Source organism: Leucopleurus acutus (assembly GCF_964270905.1).
Source record: "Leucopleurus acutus genome assembly, chromosome: 5".
In the NCBI taxonomy this organism is placed as follows: domain Eukaryota; kingdom Metazoa; phylum Chordata; class Mammalia; order Artiodactyla; family Delphinidae; genus Leucopleurus; species Leucopleurus acutus.
The window spans coordinates 101,454,874-101,474,042 of NC_139147.1; positions in this window are offsets into that span (position 1 = coordinate 101,454,874).

Below are 19,169 nucleotides of genomic sequence, written 5' to 3' on the forward strand. Positions count from 1 at the left end.
ATTTGGTTTGCTAGTATTTTTTTACACATTTTTGTGTCTCTGTTTACCAGTGATATTGGCCTGTAATTTTCTTTGTCTTTTGTATCTTTGGTTTTAGTATCAGGGTAATGGTGACCTCACAGATTGAATTAGGAAGTATTCCTTCCCCTGCAATTTTTTGGAATACTTTCAGAAGGATAGGTTTAACTGTTCTTTAAATGTTTGATAGACTTTGCCTGTGAAGCCATCTGGTCCTGGATTTTTGTTTGTTGGGAGTTTTAAAATCACAGATTGAATTTCAGTATGTGTAATTGTTGTGTTCATATTTTCTATTTCTTCCTGGTTCACTCTTGGGAGACCGTACCTTTCTAAGAATTAGTCTATTTCTTTTAGGTTGTACATTTTTTTGGCACATAGTTGCTTGCAGCTTATGGTCCTTTGTATTTCTGTGGTGTCCATTATATCTTTTCTTTTTTTTTTTATATCTTTATTGGAGTATAATTGCTTTACAATGGTGTGTTAGTTTCTGCTTTATAACAAAGTGAATCACTTATACATATACATATGTTCCCATATCTCTTCCCTCTTGTGTCTCCCTCCCTCCCACCCTCCCTATCCCACCCATCCAGGTGGTCACAAAGCACCGAGCTGATCTCCCTGTGCTATGCGGCTGCTTCCCACTAGCTATCTACCTTAGGTTTGGTAGTGTATATATGTCTATGCCTCTCTCGCGCTTTGTCACAGCTTACCCTTCCCCCTCCCCATATCCTCAAGTCCATTCTGTAGTAGGACTGTGTCTTTATTCCTGTCTTACCCCTAGGTTCTTCATGACATTTTTTTTTCTTAAATTCCATATATATGTGTTAGCATACAGTATTTGTCTTTTTCTTTCTGACTTACTTCACTCTGTATGACAGACTCTAAGTCTATCCACCTCATTACAAATAGCTCAATTTCGTTTCTTTCTACGGCTGAGTAATATTCCATTGTATATATGTGCCACATCTACTTTATCCATTCATCCGATGATGGACACTTAGGTTGTTTCCATCTCCGGGCTATTGTAAATAGACCTGCAATGAACATTTTGGTACATGACTCTTTTTGAATTATGGTTTTCTCAGGGTATATGCCCAGTAGTGGGATTGCTGGGTCATATGGTAGTTCTATTTGTCATTTTTTAAGGAACCTACATACTGTTCTCCACAGTGGCTGTATCAATTTACATTCCCACCAACAGTGCAAGAGGGTTCCCTTTTCTCCACACCCTCTCCAGCATCTATTGTTTCTAGATTTTTTGATGATGGCCATTCTGACTGGTGTGAGATGATATCTTATTGTAGTTTTGATTTGCATTTCTCTAATGATTAATGATGTTGAGCATTCTTTCATAAGTTTGTTGGCAGTCTGTATATCTTCTTTGGAGAAATGTCTATTTAGGTCTTCTGCCCATTTTTGGATTGGGTTGTTTGTTCTTTTGTTATTGAGCTGCTTATAAATTTTGGAGATTAATCCTTTGTCAGTTGCTTCATTTGCAAATATTTTCTCCCATTCTGAGGGTTGTCTTTTGGTCTTGTTTATGGTTTCCTTTGCTGCGCAAAAGCTTTGAAGTTTCATTAGGCCCCATTTGTTTATTTTTGTTTTTATTTCCATTTCCCTAGGAGGTGGGTCAAAAAGGATCTTGCTATGATTTATGTCATAGAGTGTTCTGCCAATGTTTTCCTCTAAGACTTTGATAGTTTCTCGCCTTACATTTAGGTCTTTAATCCATTTTGAGCTTATTTTTGTGTATGGTGTTAGGGAGTGTTCTAATTTCATTCTTTTACCTGTACCTGTCCAATTTTCCCAGCACCACTTATTGAAGAGGCTATCCTTTCTCCACTGTACATTCCTGCCTCCTTTATCAAAGATAAGGTGACCATATGTGCGTGGGTTTATCTCTGGGCTTTCTATCCTGTTCCATTGATCTATATTTCTGTTTTTGTGCCAGTACCATACTGTCTTGATTACTGTAGCTTTGTAGTACAGGGAGTCAGGGAGGCTGATTCCTCCAGCTCCGTTTTTCGTTCTCAAGATTGCTTTGGCTATTTGGGGTCTTTTGTGTTTCCATACAAATTGTGAAATTTTTTGTTCTAGTTCTGTGAAAAATACCAGTGGTAGTTTGATAGGGATTGCATTAAATCTGTAGATTGCTTTGGGTAGTAGAGTCATTTTCACAATGTTGATTCTTCCAATCCAAGAACATGGTATATCTCTCCATTTATTTGTATCTTCTTTAATCAGTGTATTATAATTTTCTGCATACAGGTCTTTTGTCTCCTTAGGTAGGTTTATTCCTAGATATTTTATTCTTTTTGTTGCAATGGTAAATGGGAGTGTTTTCTTGATTTCACTTTCAGATTTTTTATCATTAGTGTATAGGAATGCCAGAGATTTATGTGCATTAATTTTGTATCCTACTTACCAAATTCATTGACTAGCTCTAGTAGTTTTCTGGTAGCATCTTTAGGATTCTCTATGTATAGGATCATGTCATCTGCAAACAGTGACAGCTTTACTTCTTCTTTTCCGATTTGGATTCCTTTTATTTCTTTTTATTCTCTGATTGTTGTGGCTAAAACTTCCAAAACTATGTTGAATAAGAGTGGTGAGAATGGGCAACCTTGTCTTTTTCCTGATCTTAGTGGAAATGCTTTCAGTTTTTCACCATTGAGGACGATGTTGGGTGTGGGTTTGTCATATATGGCCTTTATTATGTTGAGGAAAGTTCCCTTTATGCCTACTTTCTGCAGGGTTTTTATCATAAATCGGTGTTGAATTTTGTCAAAAGCTTTCTCTGCATCTATTGAGATGATCATATGATTAAAAATCTTCCAACAAACAAAAGCCCAGGACCAGATGGCTTCACAGGTGAATTCTGTCAAACATTTAGAGAAGAGCTAACATCTATCCTTCTCAAACTCTTCCAAAATATAGCAGAGGGAGGAACACTCCCAAACTCATTCTACAAGGCCACCATCACCCTGATACCAAAACCAGACAAGGATATCACAAAGAAAGAAAACTACAGGTCGATATCACTGATGAACATAGATGCAAAAATCCTCAACAAAATACTAGCAAACAGAATCCAACAGCACATTAAAAGGATCATACACCATGAGCAAGTGGGGTTTATTCCAGGAATGCAAGGATTCTTCAATATACGCAAAACAATCAATGTGATAAACCATATTAACAAATTGAAGGAGAAAAACCATATGATCATCTCAATAGATGCAGAGAAGACTTCTTTTTCATTTCTAATTTTATTGACTTGGGCCCTTTTCTTCTTGAGGGGTCTAGCTGAAGATTTATCATTTATGTTTATCTTTCACAGAACCAGCTTTTAGTTTCATTGATCTTTTCTATTGTTTTCTTCTTCTCTATTTCATTTATTTCAGCTCTGATCTTTATGATTTCTTTTCTTCTACTAACCTTGGGTTTGTTTTTTCTCTAGTTGCTTTAGGTGTCAGGGTAGATGGTTTATTTGAGATTTTTCTTGTTTCTTGACATAAGCTTGTATCACTGTATACTTCCCTCTTAGAACTGCTTTTGCTGTGCCCCATACGTTTTGAATCATCATATGTTCATTTTCATTTGTCGCTAGGTATTTTTTTATTTTCCCTTTGATTTATTCAGTAATCCATTGGATGTTTAGTAGTATATTTTTAACCCTCCACATGTTGGTGTTTTCTGCAGTTTTTTCCATTTTTTTTTTTGTAGTTGATTTCCAATTGCATAGTGTTGTGGCAGGAAAAGATGCTTGATATGATTTCAGTTGTCTTAAATTTACTGAGGCTTGCTTTGTGGCCGAGCATGTGATCAGTCCTGGAGAATTTTCCATGTGCACTTGAAAAGAATGTGTATTATGCTTTTGGATGGAAAGCTCTATATGTATCAATTAAGTCTATCTGGTTTACTGTGTCGTTTAAGGCCAATGTTTCCTTACTGATTTTCTGTCTGGGTGATCTGTCCATTGATGAAAGTGGGTGTTGACAACTTGTGACTTCTTCTGCTGGGAGGGGGTAGGTAGTATAGCTCAAGGGAGTAAGATCTTCTCGCTTTGAGACTCCTCAGCAATCATTCAGTCCTTGATTTTGACGTTGCACAGGAGCCAGAAGGAGGAGGACGGAGAATTAAGATGACCATTTTCTTTTCATATTACAGGCTCACCAGTAGTATTATATTAGTGTCACAGTGAATGAATTGCTATTTTTATAAACTTTAAACTAGGTATTAGTTTCCCTAGAAAGATTTGCTCCTTAGAAATATTTAAACATCTTTCATATTTTAGGATGAATTGCTACATAAGTAAAGAGTTCCATTAATTGCTAAAGATTAATGATATCAATTTTTATTTGACATTATGTACTTGGAGGTAATTTTTACCCTAAAACTAAAAGCCAATCCCTTGATTTATAATGGCCTGTACTTGAAATAGTTAATCCTTCCTCCTAAAGGAGGGTAGACATACTGCCTCTGGGCCAGAGCAGCTTAGCCATGTTACTTCCTGATCAACTTGGTCCCTAAGTGGCACAGCTGTCTGAGGTGGGGGTCTTTTCTTTCCTCCTTTCAGCCAAAAAGAGGAGTTTCCAGACTTCCCACTGTGTGAGAGCTAAAAGCACAAGGGATTCCCATAAGGTACTCACCTGATTGCTGGGTAGCTGGTATTCTGGGGTGATACCTGGAGGAGAGCCCATGGAACCTCGGTTGTTAAAGGATCACCCAAGGTTTGCCCCATAGGCACAGGGGGGAGTAGAGGTCAGGCAGTAGGTATTTCCTGTTCTTTCCAGCAGGTAACAGGGGCTTCTGTTAATGGGGCTCCTAGTCTTGCGAATGGTTCACAGGGCTCCCCAGCCCACTTCGGGGAAACTAGCACTGATCGGAAGAGGTCAAGTCACTGGTCACATTACCTACCTTGGGATCCTTTCACACTCAGGCATTCCTGGTACCATTTTCTGAACTCAGGACGAGCATCCTTGTTCTGTTTGGACAGGTGGTCCTTATTACCTGGGGCTTTTTCTGATCTCGCCTCTTGGCTCACTGGGCTGGGCACTTTCCTGTATCAAACTGAAAATAATGATTGGAGAATGCTACTCTTGACCCCTGGAGGTGGAAAAAGAGGGAAAAAAGCCCTGGTGTAGCCACTATTGCCCTTGTACAGGGGTCAAGAAGACAGCACTACTGGCGAGACAGTGGGCAAGACTACTATGGGTTCTCTCATCCATAGGTCCCCATCGTTCCTGGGCATCTGGCACCGTGGGAAGGAGAGCCAGAGGCAGTGGGCAGATATGTGCAAGTTTCTGATCCCCAATAGTGTGACCCCCTTAAGGCAGTGCACTCCAGATAACTCTGGGGTCTACAGTGTGTCTGCACCTCAACGAGGTATCAAGTTGCTGGGCAGAGTTGCTCTGAATTTGGCTGAAGGCTTTTGCCATTCTACCACGTCAGAGTGAACTCATAGACCAGAGTCATTCATCCTCACTTGAACTTCCCAAAGCCTCTGCTGTCCTTCCACTGGAGCCGGGGTGAGGCTGGAACCTAGTGGATAGGTGTAGGCAAAAAGGCCACTGTCTGTCCCATCTGGGGTGCCAAACTATTGTTACCGACTCTCCTGAGTTGGTCCCCAGTAAGGACCCTCCTGCCCAGGGTCGTTTGAGCCAGTAGAACAAGACCGAGTTTTGTTCACAAGCAAAGTAAAGCTTGTTATGAGCTTGTGCTCTAGATTACACACTATCCTCCAGAGGTCCCCAGTGGAGCAGCTTTACAGAGATCTTGTCAACAGAGGGAGAGGGAGGCAGAGTTCTTGCTGGTCAGGTGCAGCTGTGCTGCTCACAGCTCCAGATCACAGTGCCTGGTGCAGCATCTCTGCACATGGCCTGCCACCACATCTTGAATTGTGGTGTTGTGCATGGTACTTCTGCACATGGCCTGCTGAGCTGAGGTATCAAGTACAGCTGTTTTGCACTGGGATCTCTGGTCTGAGGTGCTGGGTGCAAGGCCTCTGCACACAGTACCCTATGAGCAAGTGAAACTAGACGAAGCACAAAGGAAAAGAAAAAAAAAAGTTTAGATTTTATTTTATTACCAGATTCTATTTTTATTTTCTAGGAATTGTTAATGGGTTTTGCCAGTGACAACAGGAGTGCTGCTGGGAAGAGACATATCTATAGATCAGTGGTTCCAAAATGAGATCCAAGACTAGACTTGTGTATCACGTATCTAAATATATGCATCCTTGTTTCCTACAGGTTCTGAATTTTGTGGTAGTTATTTTGAGACAGAAATCTGAAATTTACAATTTAAAAAGTGGCTCATGGTTATGATCCTTTATATTATGGTGATCTACTGACAGATAAGGAAACCACTGCCTCAAATATTGTCAAATACGGAACACTAACACAAACAGACTGTAGATTACATTAAGCATAGTATTTGTATTTTTCTTTAAATGTATAGAAAAATACCAGCTTTCACCTCTGTTCATGACTATAGCAATCAAGTCTCTAAATGTTATTTTCAATTTTATAGATTAACCTTAGTATAAAATCAGATTACATTATGAATTGAGATCTGTATATAATACTATAATTTCATTTGAGTCATTATATACATTGAACCATTATAAATATTTTTATAATGTTCTCTTGAAATATTTACCTTCAGTTTTCTTATTCTATATAATATTTAAGATATTTTTAATAACGAACTTCCAAAATTCTCCTTTTATGTTTCTCAAACTTAAAACTAATTACAGTTGAAAGTAAAATTAACTTTTACATTAACTATGCTTTTTCTCCAATTTTAAACCAAATAAAAAATTAGACAAGCTAACGTAGCAATTCAAACTTTTTCATCTACTCCATTTTAGTTTTCAATATCACTTATTAAAAATAATACAGAAGGTCAGGCTCTATGCAAGGTAGTAAAGAGAATCTTAGAAAAACAACATTTGAACGTGGGTTCTTTACCTGAGAGGTCCATAGTTTAATAGGAATGAGAGGCATGGGAACAAACACTTGCAGTGATGGGGTATGTTCCTAGCCAAAGCTTGGATAAGGCCGTGGTGTGGCACATCTCACTGCCTAATGATAGCACAAGTCACTTCCTGAAGGAGCTAGTGTTTAATTTGCAACATTAAGGCTGAGGAGAAGTTTACTTCCTATGTATATAGATAGATAAGTTACACTAGAAGGAGCAAAGCTGATTATCACATACAAGGGTAAAAAAAGTAATAAAGCATGGCTCTTTTTTGGAAATCACAACAGTTTGAGTATGGTGTAAAACAAAGGGCTTCATGAAGAAATAGTGGGATAAAACACTATAAAGTAAATAATTTTGTAGCATGAAGGGTCATGGGAAGAAACTTAAATTTTTCCTTAAGTTTATAAGGAAATATTAATGTGTTTAGTCAAGACAGACATAAGACTTGATTTTCTTCATGTGGGGTAAGTAACATTTCTATAAACATAATCAACAACGTTATGTTCCATATTGTCAAGCCTTATTTTTTCATAGACAAGAAGAGTAATCTAGTCAGAGCCACTGTGCTAGTCTTTAAGGAAAAACAGCCTATGGTTTCATGGGTAATAAAATTATGATAATTTTTGTAATTGTTTTTTATATGGCTTATTTTCTCTAGGACAAATTTCTTGCCAGGATTTTTCAAGTTTCACACAAATTGCATCAGATTGGCATAGCCTATATGTAGGGCATTAGAAAATTGATAGGATTAGGATAGAATTCAATAATAAAAATATCTAGTTTTTCAAATCTTCCTAAATTTTCAGAAAGTGTTTATGTTTATTACATCACATATATATGTATATTCATACATATGCAATATTAATAAACCTCTAAATTGTTAGCATGTTAGCTATTCATTGGCTTTTAGTTTTAGGGTAAAAATTACCTCCAATTACATAATGTCAAATAAAAATTGATATCATTAATCTTTAGCAATTAATGGAACTCTTTACTTACGTAGCAATTCATCCTAAAATATGAAATGATGTTTAAATATTTCTAAGGAGCAAATCTTTCTAGGGAAACTAATACCATGTTAAAGTTTATAAAAATAGCAATTCATTCACAGTGACACTAATATAATGCTACTGGTGAGCCTGTAATATGAAAAGAAAATTAATTTAGGGAAAATGTACTGACTGGCAATCAATAAATTGACCCAAAACAAATGAAACATCTTTAGATAATTATTCAATGAAAGGGAACATGTAAAACAATTTAATCTGGCTTTCTAACTGTAATACATTCTCCCAGTCCATGGGTTTTTGTGCATGCTTATATGTGAGTATGCTTTCAGGTTGTAAGTGTGGACAGACTGTGGCCTGCCATATCAGTAAACAAAGGATATTGTAGTCATCAAGCCATCAGCCACTGCAGCCTCTCCTGACTGTGCACACTGAGAGGATTCAGGATGGAGAAAAGCAGGATACTGGCCCTAGATAGTTAGGGTGCATAAGAAAGGAGTGATTTCAATGAGCCCAGACGCTTGCACCTTCTCATACATAGAAAAGCACTAAATTCATTAACTTTAGATATCTGTTTTTCTTTAACATTAATCTTTTGATGTTCCACTACCTGATTTTTGTTGCAAAACTCCTATATAACCTGGCTCCTCCCTTACCTCTATGGAGCAGTCCCTTAGAGTTATCTGAGAGGCTGTCTTCTGGGCTTAAGTCCTCAGCAACTCTGCTGAATAAAACATAATTCTCAACTTTTAGGTTATGCTTTTTTCTTTTTTTTAAGTTTGACAGTTTTGGCAACCACGAAGAGATCCAGAGCTGACTTCTCTCCTTAAACTGAACTCTATGAGGATTTGGAGGCTGGTACCAGCAGAGGCCTCTTGTGTCCATCCACCTCCTTGGAGAGTCCAGATGAATTTGGGTGAGTCTCTACTAGTTCTCAGCTCTCCCAATTACTGGTTGATGATCCTGAGTTTTATTTGGAAGTGTATAACAGGTACCTGGCCCAGTTGAAAGATACTGGGGAATGACTGCTCAGTTGAAAGATACTGAGTGGTCTGGACTGAGTGGTTAGGTAGGAAGCTGAGCTGACATCTTTCCTCTTGTAAAGGCTACCTTAACAAGAATTTGTTGGGGTAAAAGTGAAAATATTATCTGAGATGGAGATTGGCCAAGATGGCAGAGTAGAAAACCCTGTGCTTACCTCCTTTCGTGAGCACACCAAAATCACAACTATCTGTCGGACAACCATCAATGAAAAAGACTGGAACCTACCAGAAGAGATCTTCTACAACTAAAGACATAAATAAGGAATCACAATGAGACAGGTAGGAGGGGCAGATTCATCATATAACCAAGTCCCACATCCCCATGTGGATGACCTACAACATGGAAAATGATTATATTGCAGAGGTTCTCTCACAGGAGTGAGAGTTCTAAGCCCCACTTCAGGCTCCCCAGCCTAGGGGTCCTGCACCAGGAAGATGAGCCCCCAGAGTATTTGGCTTTGAAGGCCAGCAGAGCTTAATGTCAGAAGCCTCACAGGACTGGAAGGAAATAGAGACTTCATTCTCAAAGGGTACACATAAAATTTCACATGACCTACCTGCTGGTCTTGGAGAGTCTACCAGAGAGGCAGGGGCCAGCTGTGGCTCACCCTGGGGACATAGATATTGGTGGCAGCCATATTTGTGAACATTCTACTGTATGAACATTGCCGCTGACAACTGCCAAAGTGGGTCTTCCCTCTAGGTCATTAGCACCAAGACCTGTTCCCCTGCCCCAACAGCCTGTAGATACCAATGCTGGGACACCTCAGGCCAAGCAACTAACTGGGTGGGGGGACAGCCCCACCCATCAGATAGGTTGCCTAAAGACTTCCTGATCCCACAGCCACCTGTAGACATGGCCCTGCTCACCAGAAGGCCTAGACTGAGCTCTACCCACCAGTGGGAAGGCACCAGCCCTGCCCTCCAGGAAACCTGAATTAGCCACAAGAACAGCCTCACCTACCAGGGGGAAGACACCAGATGCAAGAAAACCATGATCCTGAAGCCTGCAAACCCAGCCCACTCACAGCAGGCCAGATCCTTCCCTGGTACCATCTGGGCCCTGCACTTGTCCAAGAGCAGGCTAATGCAGCTTCAGGACACCCTGGACCCCATAGCCAAATGTGTCATGAACCAACCCTCCCCCGCAACCATCACCACTACAAATAATCTGAAAAAAGCTCTGGAATCCGTGGGTCCTGCAGCCAGACTGCAGGAACTGGCTCTGCCTGAAAGTAGTCCAGCACTAACCCCAAAACCTGACTCCATCCACCAGTGAGCCAGCACTAGTCCCAGGGCCCCCTAAGGGTTTATAGCCAGCCACCTTGTGACCAGGCCCCACTAAACAGCAGCCAGCAGCATCCACACAAGGCAGGGCCTGGCAAGCAACCATGTTAGGGGCTGACCAAGCCTACCAGACCAGCCAGGTAGTCACCCTAGCACAACAGAGGACCCATGCAGCCCACTTAGGGGGAACCCCTAGAGCAAATGGTTTGGGTGACAAGAGGGGAGTGTGCTGCTGGGATGCATAGGACGTTGCCTACAGAAGGCCATTTCTCCAAGGTCGATAAATGTAACTAACCTACCATATACATAAAAATACAAATAGCAACTTAGACAAAATGAGGCAGCGAGGAACATTTCCTTCCAGACAAAGGAACAAGATAAAACTCCAGAAGAAGAACAAAGTGAAGTGGAGATAGGCAATCTACCTAAGAAAGAGTTCAGAGTAATGATTGTAAAGATGATCCAAGAACTTGGGAGGGGAATAGTTGCCAAGAGCAAGAAGTTCAAAGTTTTTAACAGAGTTAGAAAATATAAAAAAACAACTGAGCAAAGATAAAGAATACAGTAGCTGAAATGAAAAATACACTAGAAGGAACCAATAGTAGACTAAATGATACAGAAGAATTAATCAGTTATCTGAAAGACAGAATAGTGGAAATCACTACTGCTAAACAGAAAAAAAAAGAAACAAGGACAGTTTAAGATACACCTCTGGGACAATATCAAGTGCACTAATATTTGCATTATAGGGGTCTCAGAAGGAGAAGAGAGAGAGAAAGGGCCTAGGAAAATATTTGAAGACATAATAGCTGAAAAATCCCCTAATCTGGGAAAGGTGACAGTCTTCCAAGTCCAGGAAGTACAGAGCATCCCTTATGGGATTAACCCAAATAGGAATACACCAAGACACATTGAAATTAAAATGACAAAAATTAAAGATAGAGAATATTAAAAGCAGCAAGGAAAAGCAAAAAGTTACAAACAAGGTAACTCCCATATAATTATCAGCTGATTTATCAGCAGAAACTGCATGCCAGAAGGGAATGGCATGATATATTAAAAGCAATGAAAGGGACAAACCTACAACCAAGAATACTCTACCCAGCAAGGGTCTCATTCAGGTTTGACAGTGGAATCAAAAGCTTTACAGATAAGCAAAAGCTAAAAGACTTCGGCACCATCAAACCAGCTTTACAACAAATATTAAAGGAACTTCTCTAGACAAAAAAGGAAAGGCCACAATTAGAAACAAACAAGAAAAAAAGATGAAATGGGACTTCCTTGGTGACACAGTGATTAAGAATCCACCTGCCAATGCAGGGGACACGGATTCGATCCCTGGTCTGGGAAGATCCTACATGACACGGAGCAACTAAGTCTGTGCACCACAACTACTGATCCTGTGCTCTAGAGCCCACAAGCCACAACTACTGAGCACACGTGCTGCAGCTACTGAAGCCCATGTGCTCTAGGGCCTGCATGCCACAACTACTGAAGCCTGTGTGCCTAGAGCCCATGCTCTGCAAGAAGCCACCACAATGAGAAGCCCACACACTGCAAAGAAGGGTAGCTCCCACTCACTGCAACTAGAGAGAAAGCCTGCACACAGCAGCAAAGACTCAATGCAGCCATAAATAAATACATAAATAAATAAATAAATAAAATTTTAAGACAAAATGAAAAAACTCACTGGTAAATGCAAACATACAATAAAGGTAGGAAATCATGCACATACATAGCTAGTAGGAAGGTTAAAGACAAAGGAAGTAAAATAATCTTTATCTGATTTTTTTCTAGAGACAAGATGGTGGAATAGAGAGATGTGAGCTCAACTCCTCTCATGAAAACACCAAAATCACAACTAACTGCTGAACAACCATTGACAAAATACCACTGGAACTTACCAAACAGATATCCTACATACAGAGACAAAGAAGCCACAAGAGATGGTAGGTGGGGCACAATCACAATAAAATCAAATCCCATACCCTCTGGATGGGCAACCCACAAACTGGAAAATAATTATATCACAGAGGTTCTCCTATAGGAGTGAAAGTTCTGATCCCCATGACAGCCTTCCCAGCCTAGGAGTCTGGAAACAGGAGGAGGGGTCCCCAGAGAATCTGGCTTTGAAGGCCAGTGTGGTTTGATTGCAGGAATTCTACTGGACTGGTAGAAATATAAACTCCACTCTTGGAGGGTACACATAAGGTCTTGTGTGCACCAGAAACCAGGGGAAAAAGCAGTAACCTCATAAGAGCCTGAGCCAGATCTACCTACTGTTATTGGAGGGACTCCTGCAGAGGCAGTGGACAGCTGTGGCTCACTACAGGGACAAAGACACTGGTGGCGGTAGTTCTGGGGAGTACTCATTGGTGTGAGCCCTCTTGGAAGTCACCATTTTCTCACCAAGATCTGGTCCCACCCAACAGCCTGTAGGCCCCAGTGCTGGGATACCTCAGGCCAAATAACCAACAGGGCAGGCACACAGCCCCACCCATCAGCTGACAGGCTGCGTAAAGTCTCCCTTTGCCCACAGCTTCCTGCTAAACACACCACCTGACACATTCCTGCCCACCAGAGAGACAAGACCCAGCTCCACACACCAGTGGGCAGGAGCCAGTCCCTCCCACGAGGAAGCCTGCACAAGCCTCTTAGACCAGCCTCATCCACCAGAGGGCAGACAGCAGAAGCAAGAACTACAGCCCGGCATCCTGTGGAACAGAAAGCACAACAACAGAAAGTTAGACAAAATGAGACAGCAGACGGATATGTCCCAGATGAAAGAACAAGAAAAACCCCAGAAGAACAACTAAGTGAAGTGGAGATAGAAAATCTACCCAAACAAGAATTCAGAGTAATGATAGTAAAGATGATTCAAGATCTCAGAAAAGGAATGGAGACACAGACTGAGAAGATCAATGATATGTTTAACAAAGAACTAGAAGATCTGAAGTACAAACAGAGATGAGTGATACAATAACTGAAATGAAAAATACACTAGAAGTAATCAATAAATTAGGCATAAATTAGGCAGAAGAACGAATAAGTGAGCTGAGAGACAGAATGGTGAAAATCACTGCCACAGAACAGAATAAAAAAAGTGAAAAGAAGTGAGGAGAGTTTAAGAGACCTCTGGGACAACATTAAATTCACTAATATTTGCTTTATAGGGGTGCCATGAGGAGGAGGGGAGAGAGAAAGGACATGAGAAAATGTTTGAAGATATAATATCTGAAAACTTCCTTTACATGGGAAAGTAAACATGTACCCAAGTCCGTGAAGTGCAGAGAGTCACAGGATAAGCCCAAGGAGGAACTCGCTGAGACATATAGTAATCAAGTTGACAAAAATTAAAGACAAAGAGAAAATATTAAAAAGCAATAAGAGAAAAGCAACAAATAACATACAAGGGAATTCCCATGAGGTTATCATCTGATTTCTCAGCAGAATCTCTGCAGGCCAGAAGGGAGTGGCACGATATATTTTAAATGACGAAAGAGAAGAACCTACAACCAAGAATACTCTACCCAGCAAGGCTCTCATTCAGATTCAATGGAGAAATCAAAAGCTTTACAGACAAGCAAAAGCTATGAGAATTCAGCCCAGACCAGCTTTACAACAAATGCTAAAGGAACTACTCTAGGTGGAAAAGAAAAATCACAACTAGAAACAAGAAAATTACAAATGGAAAAGCTCATTGATAAAGGCAAACATATAGTAAAGGTAGGAAATATCCATACACAAATATGATATAAAAATCAGCAATCTTGAGAAGAGGAGAGCATAAATGCAGGATTTGGAAATGCATTTGAAATGAAAAAACTAACAACTTAAAACAATCTTGTTTATATATAGACTGCTATATCAAAACCTCATGGTAATCACAAACAGAAAATCAATAATGAAACACAGGCTTTAAATGACACATTAGACCGTATAGACTTAATTGATATATATAGAGCTTTCCATCCAAAAACAGCAGAATACACATTCTTTTCAAGTGCACATGGAACATTCTCCAGTATTGATCACATGCTGGGCCACAAAGTGAGCCTCAGTAAATTTAAGAAAACTGAAATACCAAGCATCTTTTCTGACCACAACACTATGAGATTGGAAATCAACTACAAAAAAAATGGAAAAAACTGCATAAATCAATAAAATTAGAATTGAAAAGGTAAAAGTTATAACAGACACCACAGAAATACAAAGCCCCATGAGAAAGTAGTATGAGCAACTATATGCCAATAAAATGGACAACTTAGAAGAAATGGACAAATTCTTAGAAAGGCACAATCTCACAAGACTGAACCTAGAAGAAATAGAAAATATGAAAAGACCAATCACAAGTACCGAAATTGAAACTGTGATTTTAAAACTCCCAACAAACAAGTCCAGGACCAGATGGCTTCACAGGGGAATTCTATCAAACATTTAAAGAAGAATTAACACCTATCCTTCTGAATCTTTTCCCAAAAATTACAGAGGAAGGAACACTCCCAAACACATTCTATGAGGCCACCATCACTCTGATACCAAAACTAGACAAAAATACCACAAAAAAGAAAATTGCAGGCCATTATGACTGATGAACATAGTTGCAAAAATCCTCAACAAAATATTGGCAAACAGAATCCAACAATACATTAAAAGGATCATCCACCATGATGAAGTGGGATTTATCCCAGGGATGCAAGGATTTTTCAGTATCTGAAAATCAATCAGTGTGATACACCACAGTAACAAATTGAAGAAAAAAATCCATATAATCGTCTCAATAGAGGCAGAAAACACTTTTGACAAAATTCAACATCCATTTATGATAAAAACTCTCCAGAAAGTGGGCATAGAGGGAACATACCTCAACATAATAAAGGCCATATATGACAACCCCACAGCTAACATCATACTCAATGGTTGAAAGCTGAAAGTACTTTCTCTAAGATCAGGAACTAAACAAGGATATCCACTCTTGCCAATTTTATACAACATAGTTTTGAAAGTCCTAGCCACAACAGTCAGAAAAGAAAAAGAAATAAAAGGAATCCAATTTGGAAAACAAGAAGTAAGATAACAATAATATGACAGATGACAGTTTCATCTATCACTGTTGGCAGATGATGTGATACTATACATAAAAAGTCCTAAAGACGCTACCAGAAAACTGTTGGACTTCATCAATATATTTGGTAAAGTTGCAGAAAACAAAATTAGTAAACAAATCTGGTGAATTTCTATACAATAATAATGAAAGATCAGAATAGAAATTAAAGAAACAATGCCATTTACCATCACATCAAAAAGAAAGAGATACCTAGGAATAAACCTACCGAAGGAGACAAAAAACCTGTACTCTAAAAATTAAGGTGCTGATGAAAGAAATCGAAGATGACACAAAAAGATATACCATGTTCTTGGATTGGAAAAATCAAATGATTATACTACCCAAGGTAAACTACAGATTCAATGCAATCCCTGTCAAATTACCAATGGCATTTTTCACAGAACTAGAGCAAAAAATTTTTTAATTCGTTTAGTGACCCAAATGACCCTGAATAGCCAAAACCATCTTAAGAAAGAAACACCGAGCTGGAGGAATCATGCTCCCTGACTTCAGACTATACTACAAAGCTACAGTCATCAAAACAGTATGGTACTGGCACAAAAACAAACATAGATCAATGGTAGAGGATAGAAAGCTCAGAGATAAATGCACATACCTATGGTCACCTAATCTATGACAAAGGAGGCAAGAATATACAATGGTGAAATGACAGTCTCTTCAATGAGTGGTCCTGGGAATACTGTACAGCTACATGTAAACGAATGAAATTAGAACACTCCCTAACACTACACACAAAAATAAAGTCAAGATGAATTAAAACTCTAAATGTAAGGCTGAATACTATAAAACTCTTAGAGGAAAACATAGGCAGAACACTCTTTGACATAAATCACAGCAATATCTTTTTCAATTCATATACTAGAGTAATGGAAATAAAAACAAAAATAAACAAGTGGGACTGAATTAAACTCAAAAGCTTTTGCACAGCAAAGGAAACCATAAAAAAATGAAAAGGAAACCCACAGAATGGGAGAAAATATTTGCAAACAATGTGACTGACAAGGGATTAATCTCCAAAATTTGCTAACAGCTCATGCATCCCAGTAACAAAAAACAATCCAATGAAAAAATGGGCAGAAGATCTAAATAGACATTTCTCCAAAGAAGACATACAGATGGCCAAGAGACACATGAAAATCTGCTCAACATCGCTAATTATTAAAGAAATGCAAATCAAAGCTGCAAAGAGATATCACCTCACACCACTCAGAATGGCCATCATCAAAATCTGCAAACAATAAATGCTGGAGAGGGTGTGGAGAAAAGGGAACCCTTCTACACTGCTGGTGGGAATGTAAATTGGTATAGCCACTTTGGAGAACAGTATGGAGGTTCCTTAAAAAATTAAAATTAGAGGTACCATGTGATTCAGCAATCCCATTTCTGAGCATATATCTGGAGAAAAACATAGTTCGAAAGGATACCTGCACCCCATGTTCATTGCAGCGCTGTTTACAATAGCCAAGACATGAAAGCAAACTAAATGTCCATTGACAGATGAATGTATATATGTATCACATCCTCTTTATCCAATGAAATATTACTCAGCCATGAAAGAATGAAATAATGCCATTTGCAGCAACATGGATGGACCTGGAGATTATCATACTAAGTGAAGTAAGTCAGCCAGAGAAAGACAAATATGATACCACTTACATGTGGAATCAAAAAAAAAAATGATACAAATGAACTTATTTACAAAACAGAAACAGACTCACAGACTTAGAAAACAAACTTATGTTTACCAAAGGGGAAAGGTGAGGCGGGATGGATAAATTGGGAGTTTGGGACTGACATATACACACTACTATATTTAAAATAGATAATCAACAGGACCTACTGTATAGCATAGGGAACTCAGCTCAATATTCTGTAATAACCTAAATGGGAAAAGAATTTGAAAAAGAATAGATATATGCATATGTATAACTGAATCACTTTACTCTACACTTGAAACTAACACAACATTGTAACTCAACTGTACTCCAATATAAAGTAAAAAATTACAAAAATAAAGTAAAAGGCTTTTCTAAATTAAAAAAATAATCATCTGTAGCCACAGTAAGCTTTTAAGGGAGACACAAAACAAAAACAATTAGATGTAAAATATGATATCAGAAACAGTAATCATGAGGGGAGGAGAGTACAAGTGCAGGTTTTTTAAAATACATTTAAAATTAAGAGATCAGCAACTTATACAAATCACTATATATATATAGACTGCTATATAAAAAAACCTCATGGTGACTACAAACCAAAAATCTATAGTAGATGTACACACACAAAAAGAAAAAGGAATCCAAACACAACACTAAAGATAGTCATTAAATCACAAGAGAAGAGAACAAAAGAAGAGAATAAGGACCTACAAAAACAAATCCAAAACGATTAACAAAATGGAAGAACATACATATAGATAATTACCTTAAATGTAAATAGACTAAATGCTCCAAACAAAAGAAAGAGTGACTGAATAGATACAAAAACAAGACCAGTATATATGCTGCCTACAAGAGACTCACTTCAGATCTAGAGACACATACAGACTGAAAGTGAGTGGATGGAAAAAGTTATTCCATGCAAACGGAAATGAAAAGAAAGCTGGAGCAGCAATACTTATATCAGACAAAATGGACTTTTTAATAAATAGCATTACAAGAAAGAAAGAAGCACACTACATAATGACCAAGAGATCAATCCAAGAAGAAAATATAATTATAAATATATATGCACCCAACATAGGAGCACCTAAATATATAAGGCAAATACTAAAAGACAAAAGAAATCTACAGTAACACAATAATAATAGGGGCTTTGATACCATATGTACCTCAATAGACAGATCATCCAGACAGAAAATCAGTAAGAAAACACAGACCTTAAATGACACATTAGATCAGATGGACTTAATTGATATATATGAGCATTCCATCCAAAAGCAGCAGAATACACATTCTTTTCAAGGGCACATGGAACATTTTCCAGAGTATTTCATTCACACCTTAAACAATTAATTAGTTTTAAAGAAATTGGACAATGCATTTGCATACATGAACATATATATATATATATATATATATATATATCCCTAAAAGACTAAAATTTCCAACAAATGAATTACTCTGATTTTTCATTTGAATTCTATAAATTGACACCTACTCCATAATGTTAAAAAAAATGAAAATAAGTGAAAAATTTGCACTATGCAAACATTTACTTTAAATGCAAGAATTGGGTCATGTTTAGGTCTGTTTCTATTGGTCAGTTGTTTTCTTTTTCTTGTCTATTTGTATAATGTCTACTGCCAGACATTTTGTACCTCCAGAGATAATTTTATTTTCTGATTAGTGGTCTAAGTGAGGTGGGGTCGGGTAATATCACCTTAATATAATCAGGGACAACCTGACTTGAGGTTAGGTTGTCAGTTTTGTAAGCCTCAATTAGTTTCTGTTTTATTCCATGGTGTTTCTGCATGTCTTATGTCAGCTTTTTTCCCATACTATTCTCTCAAGGATGTTTGTATAATAAACAGCCTTGGAAGATTAAGATATTATTTTTCTCCAGGGTAAAAAACAGAGGTTTTTCTTGCTGTTCATGGTAATATTGATAATGTTTCCCTCCAGGGCAAAAGTTAGGCAGGTTTGCTAATGGGCCCCTTATGAAACTGGAACAGTTCTAAGCTCAAGGTTTCTCCCTTGT